The sequence below is a fragment of the Microtus ochrogaster genome, chromosome 21 (genome assembly GCF_000317375.1).
Source record: "Microtus ochrogaster isolate Prairie Vole_2 chromosome 21, MicOch1.0, whole genome shotgun sequence".
NCBI classification, from domain to species: domain Eukaryota; kingdom Metazoa; phylum Chordata; class Mammalia; order Rodentia; family Cricetidae; genus Microtus; species Microtus ochrogaster.
This window is the reverse complement of record NC_022022.1, coordinates 9,046,261-9,067,684: the sequence shown is the minus strand read 5'-3', so window position 1 is coordinate 9,067,684 and position 21,424 is coordinate 9,046,261.

Below are 21,424 nucleotides of genomic sequence, written 5' to 3'. Positions count from 1 at the left end.
AGACACCAACCACGTGCTTCCCAGGTGCCCAGACACACAAGACACCAACCACGTGCTTCCCAGGTGCCCAGACACACAAGACACCAACCACGTGCCTCCCAGGTATGGCCCAATGGGGAAAGCAAGTCTTACCCTACTGAACAGCAAAGCTGGGAGTTACCTGAGGCTCTAGCTGCTGTAGCCATTGCTTCCGGCCTAGAGAAAAGAGCCAGCAGGGCAGCACAAACTGCCCAGGAGCCAGCAAGGAGGGCCCAAGCAGCTTGCTGGGGATTCCAGGCTCCCAGCTCACCACCCCTCATGGCCAGCTCTGCTTTAGCCATTCTAGTCTGGTTATATAAATCCACAAGTCTCCATTGCTGGAGCTGTGTGGAGCTGGAGCTGGATTTCTGTCTTTCTTTTCTTTTCTTTCTTTTTTTTAAAGGTCTAAATGATATACCAGCTAAGCCAGCAAAATTACAGAGCTTGATGAAAAAAAAAAAAGCAAATACAGATGAGTGGGGAAGTTAGCTGATAATTCCTAAGAACAGAATAACCAGTGGGTACCAAATGTGCAGTCTGGGGTGTACGGAGCATCCTAGGCTACTGAGGAGGGAGGCCTTGGGGTTTAAGCTCAGGGAGCTGGTTTTTCTGAGCAGGCAGATGAGATGCCGAACGGAAAGAGCTCTTCCCTCAAAGGCGAGAGCTACGGGGAAGAAAGCAAGGGACTTTGTGTTTTGATGCCATGCCTGTGTGAGTGGAAAAATGAAAGGGAGCCGCGCGGCTTCTAGTGACGGGCGGAGGAGGTTTATGTAGACGGAAGGAAGAACACAGCCAGAGGCATCTGGAAGGGTCCGGACTGAATGGAGCCAGGGGCTGCGGGAAACAAGAGAGGAGAAGAAGAGAGAGAAGAGAGGGGGGCTAAGAGAGGAGCCGTGGACCAAGTGACCAAGAGGCAAAAAAAGGCCAGCGTAGCCAAATGATTGGGTTATATACAGAAGAGAAGTTGGGGGAAGGGACCCAGCCCAGTCCCTGGACTGGAGAGTTTAGGGTAGGGGGCAGAGTATGCCAGCTCGGATGGTCCTGTAGCATGGAGTTGTTGAGAACCTGGCAGCCAGCATCTGCTTTGATGTTAGTGGTCACTTCGGCCACTTGTCCCGCGTTTGAGGCCTGTGTACAAAGTCACACACCCTGAGGGTAAAGAAATGAGAAGAATAAGGAAATGGAGGCTGTTGTGACAATCGGATGTACAGTCACCTGGACAGCATGAGGTCTTCCTGGGACGTGTCAGCCCAGGTCCTATGTAACTGGGAGTGAGGTCAGAAAGCCAAGGGACAGACAGCAGGACGTGGCTGGCCCTGGAAGCAGGAAGCCAGGTGTGGGAAGTAGGAACCACGTGAGGGCAAATGGATTGACTTCTGAGCAGACAAACGGAAATTCAAAGCTCGCGAGGGAGCAGAAACCAGGACACAGACACAGGTACAAGTATCCAGAAACAGGTGCCCCCAACCAAAAACCAGGCAGATCTGCCCGTGCGGGCACAGCAGTGAGATGAGTAAAGACGACCGGCTGCCCCATTCTGCTAGACCAGTGGTCCTCAACCTTCCCAATGCTGGGACCCTTCAATACAGCTCCTTATGTTGTGGTTTCCTCCTCCAACCATAAAATTATTTTTGTTGATACTTCATAGTTGCAATGTTTTTACTATTATGAATCATAATGTAAATATCTATGTTTTCCAATGGTCTTAGACAACCCCAGTGAAACGGTTGTTTAAACTCCCCCCCCCCAACAATGGTGTCTAGACTCAGGGCTTCTGGTGAGCAATCACCATGCTGGCAGCCTCATTTTTCATCATTGGAAGAAAGAAATGCAAAAGACGGGTGTCTGAAAGCAGGGCCGGGCATCCTGGGTGTCTGGAAGCAAGGCTGGGCATCCTGTTCCGCAGAAGTGGAAGTGACGGGGGCTCAATCAGACCGGGCCATCACATGACATGCAGGGTCACTAACTGAGAGGCCAGTGCCATTTGGAAACAGGTTTTAGGAGCATTCTGGAAGCAGAGTCTGTGAGAAAGGGTTCCCCATGAGGAGACCATGAGGAAGGGCCAGAGGCTGACTTCATTAACTTCATTAGTAGATGATACCAAGAAAGAAGTGTGCTACCCAGTAGGCACTGTGCTTCCTGACTCTCTACTCAGAAGATGGATCCTCAGACTGGGAAAGGTGGACGGAACAAGGCTTTGAACAAGCTGCAGCCATATATGTATGTATATATGTAAATGTGCATATATATGTATGATTGTATATGTATGTAAATGTGCATATATATGTATATATGCACGATTATGTATGTATATAAATGTGCATATATGTATGTATGTGTGTGTGTATAATGGCCAGGAATAGAGCTGGCACTGATGGAACCTTCCTGTCCCACCAAGATCCAATTCGTCAAAGCAATCCTTTGCAGTTCCTCAGGCTTCCAGGATTCGGGCGTTGCCGGCCTTCAGCAATCCTTCCTGCCACTAATGAGTTTTGCTGAGTTTCCTCACTTCCTTCAGGCCCCCATGAGCTTTTCTGTCGCTGCCACTTCCAGCCAAGCTCCAGGACAAGAGACGGGGGCCTCACTGCTGTCTGTCCTAGCCTGCGAGACAGCTGAGGCCGGTCAACCCTCCCTCTTCATAGAGCCGCAGATGCCAAAGCTCCTCTCTGCCTCCCCCACTTCTTTGTACCTGTTTCCATGGCCTAGAGCCGGTCTTCTGATTCCTTTGTTTTTGAAGCTAATTGGAGTTTATTAAGGGAAGGCTTTAATGTAGATTTAAGTATGGGCATTAAGAACCGACTTGGGCTTCTCAAGGGAGAGTCCAAACCTCTGACTCTTAACAAGTCTTTATTTAACGTTCAAAGTAGAGCAGTCAGCCAGATGTACAATGCGTTTGTGAAGTCCCATTCCCTTAGAGCCCAAGGCAGGAGGATGGCAAGTTTGAGAGCTTGGAGGCCAGCTTAGACTACATAGTAATACCATCTAGCAATCAAGAAAGGAGGAGTGGATAGAGATGAAGGCAGAATAACAAAGGAAAACTAATGACAGCCAAGAAAAACAGCAGACTATGAACTATGGACTGTAGCATTCTTCATCTCAGATTCAGGAACGCCTTTGTACATGTTCCAAAATGTCCCCTACCCCCAGAGCAGGTCAGCAGCTTTGAAGGTAGACGATGCTGGCATGATCTGCGGCGGTTTCATTGGGTTGTATCTTAGTTAGGGTTTCTATTGCTGTGAAGAGACGCCATGACATTTTCAGAGGTTTATTCCATTATCATCATGGTGCAACATGGTGGCGTGCAGGCAGACACGGTGCTGGGGAAGTAGCTGAGGGTCCTACATTTGGCTTACAGGCAGCAAGAAGTGGTCTAAGATATTGGGTGTGGTTTAAACACATATGAGACCTCAAAACCTGCCTCCACAGGGACACACTTCCTCCAACAAGACCACACCTACTCCAACATGGCCACACCTCCTAATAATGCCACTCTCTTTGGGGGCCATTTTCTTTCAAACCACCACAGGCTATGAGTACAGGAAAATACATCTGCTCTCACTGTCCCTGACAGATACCTGCATTAGGGCATCCTGCTAGATGGACAGGCCCCATGGACAGAGGGATTGGTTAGTTGGGGGTACCTTTGTGCAAAGAAAAAGACATGCCTATCTTCCAGAAGGAACAGTTCACACTAGACAAAGATGCTACCCTGTCCTTGGACACAAGACTTGATGTTACCCTCTTAGGTAGGTGCTTCTGTTCCATATCCAAGTTGTGTTGTCTTCCTCCAGGGCTCCCATAAAGCCACCGTGAACCAGTCCACACTGCCAGTGCTTGTGCCTTGAAGATAGGGTCTAGAATCCCAGCCTTACCCCTGTAAGACAGAGAAAGCAAGGAAGACTGAGGCCTACTCCCTTGCCCAGGTTTCCTGCAATGCTCCTCAGTGGTGATGGTCAATAGTACCACCCTACCCAAAACCCCAGTCCTCAGCACAACCCGCCATCTTGTCCTGAGACATCTGGCACAGTGGTTCTACCAGCTCACACCAGTCCCCGGGACGTCCGAATCCTCTAGCTACAATAGTGCCATGCGCAGGACAGAAACCTCCCCTCCAGGTCTCTCCCTATGCCCTGAGTTCACTTCTCCCATCTCGCCCAGGGAAAAGAGAATATTCAGCTGGCGTATCCTTCCACAGTCCCCTGAGATCAGCTCTCACAAACAGTTGCTCTGGTGAAAAACGCTCAACTCGGCGAGGATAAGCAAATACTGCAATTCGTTGCTTTCCTGCAGAGTTCAGAAACATCACTCCTGTCCTTGGAAAACAAGAGACTTAGAGGCCTCAGCTTGAGTTGGAGCATTTACAAAAACATACACACTGCGCTAACCAGATACTTATCTAAACCTCAAATCACTACTCAGACTAAAGATGGCTTCCAAACAGCATGCTGGGTGCTCGCTTTGTGTATATTTTTGTACGTAACCAGACCCGTGATGCAGGTCCCCCAGGGTACCACCCAGATGAATTCATATCACTGCCTTCTTTGTGAGAGCCTGACTCTTGCACATCCCTCAGAAATTTAGATCTAAGGATGCTGGCTCCACGGTCATGTCACACACGGCTGGAAGTGAAGGCAGTTCCTCAGGGCAGAGTCTAGTCTCCCTTCCCCCTCCTTGCTCAACTTCGTGGCTTTTCCCACTTTCCTGGGGATCTGACGGAAGCCTCCATGCTACTTATGTAGACTGAGGAGTCTCATAGCATCTGGAAGAGCCAGTTTATGGGCAACAACACCTTCTACTTCAGACATTTGTTCAACTTTTCAAAGGCTCACCAGGCTGGCTCAGAGCTGGTCCCCACTGCCAACCTCGCTCACCTGTCCCATACACTCTGATGTCCTGCTGGCCCTCTCTCTATGTTCCTGAAATTCAGGCTTGCCTCTCACAGCATGCATGGTTTTGCACAAACATGGGAAGAGGCATTGTCTTGATTCGTTCTCAGCTCTCAAGACTCACCGATGGAAACCAGAGAGTCCTAGGTTCACTCCTGACTCAGCTCAGAGTTTGGAACACCCTGAATGACCTCCTTCCCTTCCTTGTCATCTCTAGAACCCGCAGCTATTGTCCCATGGGTGGAGAGCTTGAAGACATGATAGAAACGAGCCTCCTCCTCCACATCTGGTGCTAGCTGTGTACAGCCCAGAGCATGGACCCTGACCTGTGGGAGCTTCTAAGTCTTCTCAAGAAAAAGAATCTTGGGGATCTACTGAGGACCTCCAGGCAGGTAGGTAGCACCTGCTGCTGACATCCTAGCCATCTTCCTTGGCACCTTCCGACTCGGAATGTCAGACCCAATCATCTGCAATCAGTCCAATTGTTGGCATACCCCAAATGTTCTTTCTGTCACCCCTCAGAGCTAAAGGCCCTCAATGCTTATGTTACAGTATGATAGACCTGGTGTTTGGGGAACAACAAACTGTTTTGATTTTAGTTGGACTCTAAGGTCTTGAACATGCTCAAAGCCTAAGTAAGGTATGGCCGCAGCTCATCAGAGCAGCAATATCCCCCAGGACCCACTCTCCATGGCGGTGGAAGGCAGAGCAGAGGGCCCCATCAGAGTCTGAAGATTTGCTGCTCGAAAGCATGCCTTCTGGAGCTTCCGGTGCAGAAGACTAGACCCAGATGACCCTCATTTCTCTCCTGATACAGAGAGGAAGAAGTACATAAAGCTTCAGGCTCCTGTTGGCCAGCAGTAGCCCATGCGGCATGAGCTATCTTGCAGCAGTTTGGGTTGGGATCCAGAACCACCCCTGGGCATGTTGATGTACTTGTCTCACTGGCCTCTAATCTCACCTCCAACCAGGCTGTTTTACAAGCTGCTGTCAGAAGGAGTCCCATAAAGTGCACATGCGTTATGCTTGGACCGCTCTCGCTCAGTTCCCATTGCTTTTAGGATAGAGTTCAGGCAACAAGCAAGTCTGTTCATGACCTGGGCCCCACAGGCCTTTCTGCCCTCCCCACCACTCCCTCCTGCCCTGAGTTCATGCTGTGACTGACTGTTTGGGTTCCTCCCACCCACCAGGCTGCAGCTTGTCACCTGCCCTTCCTTATGCCAGGAAAAGCTCTTTGGGGTTCTTCTGCCAAGTGCTGTCTCCTTTGGCAAGCTTTCCACTGGATCCTTAGGTGAATTTAGATGCCCATCCCTGGGCTTCAAAGGACTCGTCTGGGCTCCCTGTAACGCATGAGTTTTCACAATATGCTGTTACTGTCCTTAATCTCATCTTCCCAGACATAAGCAGAGAGCATGGAGAGCTGGTGTGGGAAGTCCTTCTGTCTATGTGTTGCTTTTATTGATTAATGAATAAAGCTGTTTCGGCCAATAACTTAACAGAATAGAGCTAGGCAGGAAAACTAAACTGAATGCTGGGAGAAAGAAGGCAGAGTCAACGAGAAGCCATGTAACCGTTGCTGGGGACAGGTGCCTCTGCTGGAACCCTCTGAAACTTTGCCAGTAGGTTGTGACCTCATGGTGATGCACAGATTAATGGAGATGGGTTAGTTTAGGATATAAGAGCAAGCTAGAAATATGCTTAAGCTATTGGATAAACAGTATTGCAAATAATATGGGTTCTGTGTGATTATTTTGGAGCTGAGCAGCTGGGAACAAACTAACAGCTTCCCAACTGCAGAGAGCTAAGGCAGCTCCCACCTCAGTATGTATTGTCTATGATATCACATAGTCATCATAGAAAGAAGACTCTGTGGTTAAGCAAACTTACTATTTTTCCAACAGAAGAATTCAGTTTCCAGCACCCACACTGGACAGTTTACCACTGCCTGGAACTCCAGCTCTAGGGGATCTGGCACCCTCTTCTGGCCCCTGTCAGCACTACGCCCAGGTGCATAGACACACACAGACATCTACATGTACACATAATTAAAAATACAATCTTTTAGAAGATGTGTTTAAGTGTGTGACTGTTTTGTCTATATGTATTTATATGTACCACATAGGTGTCTGTGGATGCCGAAAGAAGGTGTTGGATCTTTAGGAACTGGAGTTAGAGATGACTGCCACCATGTGGGCACTGGGAACCGATCCTGAGTCTTCTGCAAGAGTATCAAGTGTTCTTTGCCACCGAGATATCTCTCCACCCTTTAGAATAAATCTTAAAATTCAGTAATGATTAAGGGCTCCAGAAATAGCTCAATGGTTAAGAATACTAGCTGCTCTTCCGGAGGACCTGGGTCCAATTCCCAGCACCCAAAAGTACACCCACACGTCTGTAACTCTGGTTGTAGGGTGTCTGACACCCTCTCTGGCCTCTGATGATACTAAACACACACATGATACACGGACACTTATTCCCAAATCCTCCACAGCTTGGCCCTGGATCTCTGCCTAGGGGTGGAGGAGTGATGGAAAGACAAGCTGAAGAACTGACAGCCATGCACACAGACATGGGGTCAGATAGGCTGTGAGCACGCTGATGGAGTCTACCGACTACTCCCACAACCCAGACTCTCATAACATTTACTGTTTACAGCAAGGGAGGGGCTAGCGAGGCTTGGCAGGGGTGTCTGTAGGCAAGCCATCTCAGACTGTAAATATGGGAGGAGAACTGCAAGTTGCTAGTTTTTGTACACAAAGGTTAATTATTCCTAAACACTCATATGTTTGGATAGAGGAAGGTTTTGTCTTTCTAAACCTGTCAGCGGCGGGTGTGTGTGGTGGTGGGGGGAGATGGATACGACTTTGTCAATTTCCCATAGATCTGATTTCTTGGCCTTAACATGGCCAACTAATATCAGATAAAACACTCTTGCTCAGGACTTCACCCACTCCCTACAACACATGCAGGAAAAACATAATAAATAGTTTTCTAAATGGTTAATACTAAAAATTTCAAAAGTAAACACCCTATTTGAGCCCCCTGTTTTTTTCTTATCCCTCATCTACCCCCAAACTGACATCCCCCCTGATTCTCCTGTATACAACCAGCCTGTGGGGTGCCGGTCAGCTTGTTCACAGAAAGACAAACCCTTCACAGCGTACTTCCACACCCACCTTTCTGATGAGGTCCACTCATTTCCATTGCCTCCAGTTACTCCACTCTGAATCCAGCAGTGATTATGCCACCAGCAGGTCGGAGCCCTAATCTCAGGAGGCACCCCACAGATGGATTCAGGGGTGTCATCTTAACCTCTTAAGTGTCTCTAAATGCATTCAAAATTTTAACCAAGACTGATTGTGTCAGATGTGTGCTGACAAGAAAATCAGAAATCTGCCACCTCACGTGGGTACTGAGAACCGAACTTGGGTCCTCTGGGAGAGCGGCAAGTACTCTTAGCCCCTGAGCCCTCTCTCCAGCCCCAAGGGCTTAATTCTTGCTCATTCTCCAGCCTGGTGCTGTGTTGTCCAGACACCCAAACCCCCAGTTGTATGGCTTTCCTATTTACAGGGAACTCTGCATCCTTTCTATCAAGCATGCAGGCATGAAGTAAGGGAAAGCACAGGGAGTTTGTTTGTTTGTTTGTTTTGTTTTGTTTTATAGACCTTCCTATATTCTCATCCTAATAGCATGGTCAAGCAGGGAAAATCAGTCACACGATCACCATCAGCTCTGAAAGTCAGGGAACCTAGGTGAGTGGCTGCCTCCAGCCATGCTGTGACAGACCCACAGCCACCTCTGCCTCTTGGTAGACAGATATCTGGCAGTGTGCTGGTTCGTGAGAAGGCATGAACTGGGAAGAAGAGGGAGCCAGGAGCATCCAGCAGGCTATAAAGTAGCATGGTTGGTGGAGGGCTGGCAGAGGGTTCTGCAGGTCACTCTAAGGATTTGGGGTATTTCTATGAACTGTGATGCCTTTTGTTAGCTTTGATCATTGCTTGTAGGAAGAATAGTCTTCAGGGGCCAAGAGAAGACCCAGATAAGGAGTTGCTACAGGGAGATAGATGTGTGGGACAAAAGTGTGGCACCTACCTTCTGTGATAGCTAATCCTGGTAATCAACGTGACTACATCTGGAATTGACTGAAATCCAAGTAGCTGTACATGGACATTTTTTTTCCTTAATCAGATTATTTGAGGTGAGAAGAACCATAATAAAGCTGAACCACACTTTTTGGTGGCAATCCACATTGGATGCCAAGGATAAAGGAAGCTTCTGCTTTTTGCTTGTTTGCCCTCAGGCTCATTGGCTGGTTCATCTGTCCTGTTGCTGAAGTGGTCCCTCACTTAGTGTTGGAATGCACTTCCTCAGGATTCCACTTTAGACTGAAGATCAGCAGCTCTCTGGGATCCTCTGGACCCCTAGCTCCAGGCTAGGACTGCTGAGACCTCCAGTCTCATGGACTGAAAAGTTACTGGATTCTTGGCCTTTCTGTCAGAGGTCAGAGGACAGCCATTGAAGGACGCGTTAGACATCAGCCGGTAAGCCACTATAATAAACCGCCATTTAATGTAGACCAGGCTGGCCTCAAACTCACAGAGATCTGCGGCCTCTGCCTCCCGAGTGCTGGGATTAATGTCAGAGAACCCTGACTAATACACCTTCCCACAGAGGAACCCAGCACAGCCTGAGACACTCCGCTGCCCACCTACTCCGTGCCAAGTCAGGGGCCAACACACTGTGTATCAAGGGCCATCTAGTTAGTATTATAATATACTATAAAGCATCTACTACAACCACCCAGCTCTATTGCTGGAGCACAACATCAGCCATCATAGCATGTAAGTGACTGCGCGTGGCTGTGTGCTTATAAAACTTTATTTAGAGAAACAGGCAGCCTGCCACAAGCAAAGGCTGCTGGTCCTAACATGCGCTTCACTGGTCCTCTGTCATCATACATTCTAGTCAGGGCACTGGTGGCAGTCGTAGAAGACAGCCAAGGACATTGTCATTACTTAAAAGCTTGTGCAACAGTCGCGCCCCATGAATTGGGTTTCTTTAACACTTGTGGTTTAAGGATGAATCACAGCTTCCCACTGTCTGCAAGCAAGTTGTCTCTTGACAAAGGAAACGGCTCTTGGCAAGGCCTTTTTATGATAGCTCAGACTCACCAGCTATTCTTCTAGAACTAAATACCTTTATTATGTGTAATTAGGGCAACAACCAAGCAAAGATGCAAATGTGTTCTTCAGCCCCCTCCTTGCCGCAGCTGGGAGCTTTGTGACCTTTTCAAAGAGGAGGTTTGCACGGAAGCACACTTCACTTGTACTGAAATGGGAAGGAGAAACACAGGCCAGGGAAAGGAAGAGGAGGCTGAGATGCTTTCAGGGTCACCTCCAGGCATTCAGCTCAGCTAGCTGTCCAGGTAGCTCCCCAGCAACCCTCTGTCCCCGAGTGAAAAAGAACAAACGGCACAGGTTTCCAACTTCAGCTTTCACAGGCTCACTCTTTCCTAGAATTTCTTCCATCCCTTTGCAGGGCGGGGCTGATGGTTTAATGAGGCAAGGCAATAAAATAAGAAGAAAAGGCTGGAGACAAGGGGGTTGATTCTCTCCTTATCTTTTTGACAAGGAACAAAACCCCAAAACGTCATCTTCTCGGACTTTCTGCTATGTTGAAAATACTGGCGTGTTCCCTGAAGTACACCTAGGCTGACTAAGAAATAGAATAATTCTTCCTTCTCTTCTCCCTCTCCTCCTCTCTTCTTCTCCTCCTCTTCCTCAAGACAGAGTCTCATTATGCAGCCCTAGTTACCTGAGAACTTTCAATATAGATGACACTGGCCCTGAACTCAGAGGTCCACCTGCCTCTGTGTCCCTGGTGCTGGGATTAAAGGTGGGGCAGTGTTGTGCCTGCGGGATGTTGACTGAGAGTTTAGGCTCATGAGTCAGTGTGAGGCTGGGCTCTAACCTGCCTTCCCACTCACCATGAGCAGGTTAGCTCCTGATTGCCACTGATCCTCAGCTCCTCAGTAGCACTGAGGATTGGGCGCCCATCTCGTGGAGTAGCTATGAGAAGGAGGGGAGTCACTGGAGATGAAGGGCTCACCCAATGCTCTGCCCAGCTGATGTCCCGGCTTTCTTTTCAGAGGGTCCTGTCCCATGATGCAGAAACAGAAACCAGTCACAGAGTGGTCTGCTCTGGTGTCTCCCACAGGGGTTTGCTTGCTTCAAAGTGACATTACCTAAAGGGACATGAGGAGGGGACAAAGTAGGATCAAAGAGAGACAAAAACCACCCACCAAACCTCTCTCTTCCTCTGAGAATTCTGTTAACTGGGTCTGTGGGCTGCTAGTTGCAGGCTCCGTGCTGAGGAGCAGTCAGCCGGATTTCCCAGGCTGGCTTACACTTTTAGTGGTCGTTAAAACATTGATAAATGCGATCGTGAGATTCAGGATCATCAAGCAGGCCCAGGTCTTTTTGTTACTGCTGTTTGTTTGCCATTTGTCTTTTTGCTTTCTGGCACTTCTTGTCTAGAGTGTGGACTCGGGTGACCGGACTTCCAGCAGCTTTGAAGAGTCCTTGTGGTTAGGAGCACTACTAATGAACAAAGGCAAAGAAAAACAGTAAGAAGGCCTGGGCTTATGAACACCACAAAACCAACAGCCCAGCCCAGGACCGCCCACCTCCAGATTTCTTTTATGGAAACTAAATCTCCACGTCATGGTGAAGACATTACGCCTTTTCTCGCTCACACCCACCAGCTGAGAGTGAGTTCTTTCCTGGGGGATGGTGAATCCACAATTCCAAGTTTTCCTGGCATAGATGGGGCGAAACAAAAAGTTTGAGAGGGGCAGCCCCTGCTCGTGTATCCTGACTGCAAGGAGCCTCTAACCCTGGAGTCACAGTGCAGGTCTTCTGCTTTCTCAATCTTCCCCCTCCAAGTTTTCAATCATTCTTCATTTATCAAGCCTGTTCATTGTCTTTTTTTCCCCCGTGGATCTGCAAGCAAGATTTTTACCATTAGTTATATTTTTTTTAGTTATATTTTTAAAGATTTATTATTTTTAATTTTGTATAAGGGTGTGGGGTGGTGTATATGAACTTGAGTGCAGGTGGCCACAGAGGCCACTGGATCCCCCTGGAGCTTGAGTAACAGAGGTTTGTGACCTACCTAACCTGGGTGCTGGGAGCCTCTTGGGTCCCCTGCAAGAGCATTAACTGCTTAGCCATCTCTTTGGTCCCTCCTTTGATTACGTTTTGCCTCTTTGCCCCCTTGCTACCCTTCTCTTTCCTTCTCAGCTCTCTGGGACACGATCTTGCTACACAGCTCAGGCCGACCTCAAACCCCAGCTCCTCCTGCTTCATCCTCTTCCGCTGATGACCAGTGGGCACCACCCAGGTGACTGTTTAGCTCATCAGGAAGACCCCCTAGGGATGGAGAGATGGCTCAGTGGTTAAGAGCATCTGCTGCTCTTACAGAGGGCTGGCATGGAGGAGGCTCACAACTGCCTGTCAGCTCAGCTTCAGGGTATCTAATGCCCCCTTCTGGCTTCCCAGGGTACCTGCAATCACACGTACATAAGACACAAAGACACGTTCATACACAAAATTAAAAAGAAAACTATTCAACAGTCACTGGACATTTTTCACTCGGGGCACTGCCCAGCAGCAGACTGGGGTGCTGGGAGGGGGTGGAATTTTCCTAAGAAAGGAGATCCTGCTGTCCTGCCCTCCTGCCTGTGGATGTCAGCATACCCGCATCACAAGCTGCAAGGTTTCCCGTGGGGTTTGTCCCTGAGCAGAGAAGCCAAAGCCAAATGGTTCAGAACTGGCCCAGCTGTGCAGTAGTTTCCCATGTCCTGGAAGAGAGGTGGCAGTGCATCAGGCTCCCCTAATTCCCGAATGTGGTCTTGTTGGCTCTGTATCTGGCTGACCTCTTTCCTTTATACTCTTTCTGTTTACATCAGCTAAACTTGGTCTCAATAGGTTGCAACCAAGAATCCTGACTGGTTCAAACATGGAACCACATCATTTTACCCCCAGTGCCTCATGGGGCTGACCTCATGGGAACCAGTTCATGAGATGGCGTCTACAAAAGCCTTAGCTTGCTGCATATTCGTTTCTCCCTGAGCTTTAAAGGCATTCGAGAGAGAGCAGCTTTCCTACGGTTCTGTTCCTAGCATTGCAGACCCCAAGAACTGTTACCATTGTACACTGGAGTCTCCAGAATTTGAAGCAACTTGGTCCACGTAGCCAGCTAGCATCAGGAAGACCTTCCCAGTGAGGGGGGGCTTGGGATTCATTCTTGCCGCCCTTAGCCTATGGTATCTTTGTGCAGGAGAGATGATCAGTAGATATGAGAATCCCAATTTAGGGTGTCGAGAGGGCTCAAGGGATAAAGGTGCTTGCTGCACAGCCCTGATGATCTATGTCTGATCTCAAATCCACATAGAGGTAGGAGAAGAGAACAGATTCCACAAGCTTTCCTCAGACGTACCCCTGTGCACCATGGCCCTGTGACTGGACATTATTAATAAAACAAAATTTTAAAAGTTCTGTTCTAGAGGAAAGCTTGAGGAAAACAAAAAGACCCAAGCAATGTGGAAACTTTGTTTTACTACACTAATTAACGGATGCTTTTTTCTTTTGAAGACAGGGGTCTGACTACACAACCCAGGCTTTCCTGGAACTCAGATCTTCCTGCCTCAGCCTCCCTAGTTTCAGGATTTTAGGAGACATTCAAATGCTTGGCCATTAGAGAGGGAACTTAATGGAGAAGTTAACCTCCGAGTCTGGGAGGTAATGTGAAGAGACTCTTGGGAGAGAAGGCAGATAGGGGAACTGAGCTGTGTCCTTTGTTTAGGGACTTCAGAACTTGTAAAAAAAAATCACTGGGGCTGGAGAGATGGCTCACTGGTTAAGAGCATTGCCTGCTCTTCCGAAGGTCCTGAGTTCAATTCCCGGCAACCGCATGGTGGCTCACAACCATCTGTAATGAGGTCTGGTGCCCTCTTCTGGCCTGCAGACATACACACAGACAGAATATTGTATACATAGCAAATAAATAAACAAATAAATAAATATTTAAAAAATCACTGAGAATAGCATTCACTTTAAAAGGGATTCTTCATTCTGAAGAAAGGGAGACATAGTTGTTTCAGGATGCCGGAACCCAGTGGGGTTGCTCATTCCTTACAATGTTGGCGTGGTATTATCCCACTTCACTCAAATTGTGGCATTTTCCTCTCTGGCTCTGAGAACCCCCAATGTTTTCCCTTCTCCCAAGCTGCCCCCATCTAGCAACTCTAAGTAACAAACACTCCAAAAGCATTTCGGAGGCACTTCTAATTGAAGGGACTCACCTGACAGAGATTCGGTTTGCCCACACTTTGAGAAGCATCATGCCACAACAGAAGGATTAATTGCATGCATCCCACGGGGGGGGGGGACCTAAAACAAAAAGGGTGAATAATAGAAGAAGTGTGGTTAATTAATGCAGTAGGAAGCGAAATGCTGCAGGAGCAGACAAACACACACTCCTGGAATACGATACAATAAGCAGCTTCATTAGGGAGACAGTTTATGTGTCAGAAGAGATAATAGCACGTGAGTGGAGGAAATGCTAAAATAAATTAGTCTGTAAGAAAACACTGATTTGAAAATATTTCATAATGATTGATTTGTAAGAAACCTCTCTACAGTCAACATCCATGGAACCCTGACTTTAGGATACCTTAAAAAATAGGTCAGCCCGCCTGGACTGGACAGGTTTTGGTGGAAGTCACCTCTGTGGGAGAGAAGCCTGCAGTGTATTTTCAGCGTCTCCCCATTAGCTTATGATCTTAAGGTTTTACTTATGCGGGCTTTCTGTGTCTGTCATTTTTCAAGACTGGTTAACTCGGTGGCTTTATTATTTCCCAACCCCTTCCAATTCCCCGTGGGGCTCTAACTAAATCAGACCACATTTGGAGTCTGGTGTTGCTTTCTGGGCAGCACATTTAAAAGGGACATTGGCCTGCTCTGCCTTCGGAGAACAGAGCCAAGACAAATGGCTGGAAGTTGCTTAGAGATATATTTTGACTTTATATAAGAAAATTATGTCCCTCCCCTCCATCCCCTCCGGCTTTCTGAAGCTCTCACAAAGCCACAGTTGTCTTTTGAGGCAGTTTGCTCCCAGGGACCGAAACACTGGAGCAGAGGGTGTTTGAACAGCTGTCAACGTTGATCTGGAAGAGAATTTTTTGTTTTGTTCCCTCTGAAGTTTTCTTCCCGTTCTGACACTGTATGATTGATTGATTGTCTGACTTCTCAGGGTATTTTACCAAGTCAACAATTCCTTTTTAGTTCTTTTATCTTGATGATTATCTTCACCTTTTCCTACAAAAAAAAAGTGGCAAAAAATAATAAAGAGTGGCAATATCAGTTGTATCCGTCACTTCTCTCGTTGCTGTGACCAATTATCTGACACAGGCAACTTGAGGAAGGGTTTATTTTGGCTGTGATATAGTCCATCACATGAGGGAGGGCAGGAATGTGAGGTGGTTGGTCAAATTGCACCCACCATCAGAGACGAAAGCCAGTGTTCAGCCCCCTCCATTCCCCATGTTTTATCTTGAGACCCCTGCTGAGGGATGATGCTCTTGTACCCTGTAAAGATTTGTCACTTGTATTGGTTTAGTAAAATGCTGATTGGCCAGTAGCTAGGCAGGAAGTATAGGTGGGGCGACCAGACTAGGAGAATTCTGGGAAGAGGAATGGCTCAGTCTGCAGTCACCACCCAGACGTGGAGGAAGCCAGATGGGAATGCTGCACTGAGAAAAGGTACCAAGCCACATGGCTAATCATAGATAGGAATTATGGGTTAATTTAATTTGTAAGAGGTAGTTAGTAATAAGCCTGAGCTAATAGGTCAAACAGTTTATAATTAATATAAGCCTCTGTATGTTTCTTTGGGACTGAATGGCTGTGGGACCAGGCAGGACAGAAACTTCTGTCTACAGACCCTAGTTGATGAGATGGTACCACCTACATCTGGGGCACCATATCATACATCTGTGTTGTCCTTCCTCAGTTATACCTACTCTCTGGTAATGACCTCAGGGTCACACCCAGAAGTGTACCTTCTAGGTGGTTCTACATCCACTGAGCTTGACAATGGAGATCATCCATCACACCTCCCATGCTGCTTAGTAACAGGGCTTGGCCTCAGGCCTGCTGGTCCTGGAAGTTGCTCACTCTCCCAGTGTACTTTGCATTTCTGTTCCATCCTTTGTTCTCCTGCTTCCAACCCCACTGACCTTAGCCCCCCTTTTGCCTTGGTCTTCTTGCTCTTGCTTGGGCCAGTGCACATCCTGCCTGGAGGAGGCTTGTATGTCCCACTCCCCCACATCCCAGACTGTGGCATCTCCTTAGAGAGACCCCTCGGTGCCCCTGACAAGGTCATATCTGCCTATTGTTATTGTTTCTTTTGTAATGTAATGAAAAAGTAAAGAAAATGAAAAAGGTAATGTAATGTAATGAAAAAGGTGGGTTGCCCTGACGATATAGTTAAATCTACTCCTAAAATTCTCTAGCAGGAAGCAGGTGATGGAGAAGGTGTTTAGGCTGCTGCAGTGAGTTAGAGGGGAAAGCACTCACACTGAATGCCATGCACCGTGGGTGGGTGCCTCTTGCCCTTCACAGATGGGCCTCCTGCTGTCTTGAAAAGCACACCTTGGCCACCTGTCAAAACTCTGGTCATTCATCAAAAGCAAGCATAGAGACCTTTAGAAGCCTTCGTGGTCTGTGAGGATGGAGCTGTTCCCTCCTCTGAGCCACCAGGACACCTTGTCTGAATACCCACCGTTATTGCAGGCATCACACACACACACACACACACACACACACACACACACACACACACGCACGCACGCACACACCATTAGTCAGTAGGGAGCTCTTTGACACCTATATCCTTGTCACATGTCTTTGCATCCCCAGTGTCTGTCACAGGACCCGGATATATCAGGACCTTTACTTGCAAGATCCAGAAATCAACCTCTTTGGAGCAAAAACCAACCAGCCCATCTGTTCACTCAGCGTGCTCCTGGCTTGCAATCCTTTCTTCCATTAAAAAAAAAAAAATGACGACCTCATAGGTGTGCTTTGGGTAGGGAAACCCCCAACAGAGGTGTCCGTGACACTGATTGTCGTGAGGAGGAAGGGGAGAAGGGGAGGAAAGAGAGCTGAAGAAACCAGCTGAAGACTGCCTGAGTCTTACTACTGAAAGTTGAGGCGTGGCTGGGGGCAGAGGGTAGAGGATGGCCCGCGAGAGTTCCACACTCAGTGTTTCACTGCTGTGAGCAGTTACCTGAGCAACAGTTTAGGGAGGGAAGGTTTATTTTGGCACAGGTTCCAGAGGGATCTCAGTTTCCTGTAGTGAGAAAGGCTCTGGCCGCTCTTACTGCCTCAGGAGCCTGAGGCAGCTGCTTCTCAGGGTGGGGGACCAGGAAGCAGAGCTTGCAGGCTGGAAACTCCAAACTCCTCAAAGCCTTTTGGAGACTAGGGATAGATCCCACCCCCTTAAGACTCCACGACCTTCAAGAGCTCCACCTGCTGGGTTTGGGAACGCAGAGCCTGTGGGAGCCAGTTCACATTCAAACCTTAGCACTATTGCTTAGGAGTGCCTGGCTGAGCCTCTCCCCCTCCCCCTCCCACTTGCTCTCCTTTTCTTCTTTCCTTCCTCTCTTCTACCCTTGCTTTGTTTCTTGAGCCCAGGGAATAGTACCACATACCAGCCTGAGCCAGTGTGGGGCCAGGGCTGTTCCTGGAGCCCATGGTGTGCTTGAGTTCTGAAATGTCTGAGAACCAAGGCAGCGAGCTGGTCCTCCCCAGTGCCTCCTCCACTTCCCTCAAGTTGTCCTTACTTTTTAATTGCTCCATTTCTTTCCTTTGTTTTCCTAGTTAAAGGCCAACAAAGAGTGGAATTGGGTACTTTAGCCGTTTGTGGTCACCATTCATTTCATGGTCCTCTGCGTTTATTAACTCTTATTTCCTCGCTATATTCTCTTTTCCCCTTGATATTCGTAAAAGCGCATCTTATTCTCCTTAATTGTGTTGCCCGATGTGATCTAATTCCAATTCCCCCCTTCCATTTCTTCGCCCAGAAAGCTGATGCTGCAGCCCCTGGCTTTCTTGTCTCCTTTTCTGTCTGCAGACATGGACACTATGCCTTTCCTTTCCGAGCGCTCACGGTCTTCGGGGACGTCATGTTGATTATATTTTGCTTCTCCTTTAGAAAAAGTCCCGGACTGGGTTTTAATTATGTGTGGGTCCCTCCTTCCCTGAAAAACACTCAGGCCCAGCCTTCTCCGTTGAGACAAAAAAAGTGCTCTGAGTCCCTCTGTGGCGGGAGACTCTCCTGGTTCACTGCCTGAACAGAAAGCCGAGCCTGGGGCAAGAAGGAAGAAAGGGCGCTGTGCTGTCTGTGGCTGCCTGGTGCTGTTCCTCTTGCTTTTAGCACTGACGCTAATGATGGAAAGATCTGGATGCCCAGCAGGCTCCACCCCCATGTATAATTAAGTGCTCAGTGTCAAAGACAAGGACACTCAACTTCCCTTTTGTTGATTGCAGTAGTGGGTCCTGAAGGCTGTCCATTTTGCCATGTGTGACTCAAGCAACCAAAACTGCAGCAGCCCCCACCCTGCCCGCGCCACCCCATCCCCCCACCATGTATTTTGCCCATTCACCTCATCTAGCACCTGTTTTGTTCTGCTGCGACCCGTGATGATTGTTTCCTGTGTCTCTTTTTCATGTCCAAAATTCAACCCCCTCCTTGCTCTTGCAACCTGAATGAGTTTTGGATCCCGCGGGCCCGTTGCTAGCAACCTCACTATCTGTAATGGCACAGCCATCTCCTGCCCGCCCTTCCTTCAACCTCCACGTGCGACAATCACCGGTGGGCACCTGTCCCGTGTGCCCTGCATCATACTCACATTGGCGGTCCTCACTAAACCATCAGGGCCAAGGCGGGCATTGTGTGGCCACTCACAGGCAACGCCTTCCTCAATAGCCACCCCTCCTGGCTTCTCTTTCCCTTGTCCCTATCTGCCAAGCCCCGCCCCCATGCCTTAGAGGAGCCGACTTCACCTGTAACCTGGAATCACAAGTGAGGAGCAGGCAGACTTCATCCGGAACAGACTCTTCTCCTTGGGCCAGGGTGAGCTGGTGATAGAGTTCAAGCCAATCATGCCAAAGAGGGCATTTATTGCAGACATCTGGTACCCAAAGCTTCCATGCTGTAAACATAAAACAGCTCTCGCCTCAAAGGAAATAAAAGATAGTTTATTTTTCGGTCTCAATATCGGTGACCATGGCCTTGGGACATGGGTTCAGGTGGCCTTGGATGACCTGTTCTAATGTAATGGAAATGGTTTTGTGGTGTTTTCAAAGTTACCCAACGGAAGAAAGTCATAGACGGATTTAGCAGGCAGAGTCTAGCTACACAGACACGTCTCTGTTCTAGGCTTCAGGTGTTGTCCGAGGTCATGCTTGCCTTTTGGGTTGGTGGATGCTAGCAGTCTGTTAACATATCCTCTAAGGTTTAATCGGTAGTTGCTGGGATATGAGGTCAGAGGTGAGCAGTGAATGACTAGTAAGTGGATTAAAGATAGCCCAAGTAATTTGGTTCCGGATCTGTAACACTCCAGTTCTCCACAATCACGGTTTCTAATCAGTCCATTAGCCCACCAGCCACCTGGAATCAGTTATAGGTATGGCTCCCACCCCGGGAACTTCAGTTCACGTTGGTCCTCTGAGAGAACTTCCAGAACAGGTATGAGCTGACAGTGGACAGACATCCTTAGCACCATATATGAAGAGATGAAAATGAAGCCAGTGTAGAACAATGCCCAGAGATACAGGAGGAGTGAGCCTTGGTTGTGTGGCCTGAGTTCACGATCCAGCTAGGCCTGCACCCTCCTAGACCTCTGCCGTGCCCACACCCTGCATCTCATCCATAAGGGAACCATACAGGCCATTGTCTTTGACGGACTCAGAACCCAAGTCCTCCTCACATCTGACGCTGCCTTCCTAGGCTTCTCGTTCAGACCCAGAGTAACCTGCATATGGGTCTCTGTGCTTCTGCTCTCGTTATTCCAAAGACTGGGCCAAGTCATATGAGACCAACCGGTCTCCTCAGACCCCTAAAGACACTGCACTTGGGCTGGAGAGATGGCTCAGCGGTTAAGAGCATTGCCTGCTCTTCCAATGGTCCTGAGTTCAATTCCCAGCAACCACATGGTGGCTCACAACTCATCTGTAATGAGGTCTGGTGCCCTCTTCTGGCCTGCGGAATATTGTATTCATAATAAATAAATAAATATTTTTTTTTTAAAAAAAGACATTGCACTCATCTCCGAGAGCCTTACCCTGGCCCTGAGCATCTGCCGGGTCCCCTCTAACCTCATCTCCTAATGGAGCACCCTGTCTCAGCGCTCTCCATCCTCCCTGACCTCTTAGCTCCCACCCCAGGACCTTCACACATGCTGTTCTAGCTCTCTGATCTGTTCTTCCACCAGTAGCTGTGTGGCTAGCTCCCTCTTGCCTTGCAGGCTTCAGTTGAGCCATTGAAACCATTTCTGCCTAACATGGAACTTTCTTGACACCTATCCCTTTGCTCTGCTTTGCTTTTCTAGAAGACTTTACCACTACCTGGCAAACATGTATTTGCATCTATGTGGCTATACCCACCTATCACCCTTAGGACATGTGAGAACATAGGCGGTCTTCTTCGCTAATAAATACAGAAATTTCTAGAACACCTGGCACCAGGCAGACACTCAGTAAAGCATTTCCAATTTATTGGTTTGACGAATTAAAGAATCATTTCCTTATTTTGAGTGAGGCATTTTAGACTGGGTTTCTGCCCCCTGCAGGCAAAGGCATTGTAGTATAGAATTTGGTTAAGATTTGCTTTAAACGTGGGTAGAAAAACACCTTAGCTTTGCCTAGGCTGTAAGTTACATCTCCAAAGAAGACTTAAAAGCATCTGCCCAGTTGAGTTCCAGGATTCTACTAAACACATGGCCTCCTTAGGTTCTCACACTGGTTTCCAAGTTACACATGGGAAATGTTGACTGCTCTTCACGTGACTGGAAATGTGGCTGTGGCCTGGCGGAGCAGCAGAACCAGCACACACACACACACACACACACACACACCCGTCACTTTGTCCCCAGCCCACGGTTCTGTTTCTGCATTTCTGTCCGCAACCCCACAGCTTCACCACGTGGCTCTTCTCACAGCCCTGGGGGAACACAATGAAATTCTGCTGCTTTTGGTCCCTGTTTATTTGGCATCTTCAATCCCCCTATTCTCCGAAAGCCAATAGCATTCTAGATTTTTCCCACAAGAGACTGCGGGCTCTTTGGGAAGGAGAAAAGCAAGCAGATGGCTCTCAGGAAACCGGATCTGCATTGTGAGATCAAAATCCCCCCTTCTGTAAAGCAGCCCTCCGCAGAGCATCCTTCAAACCACGGA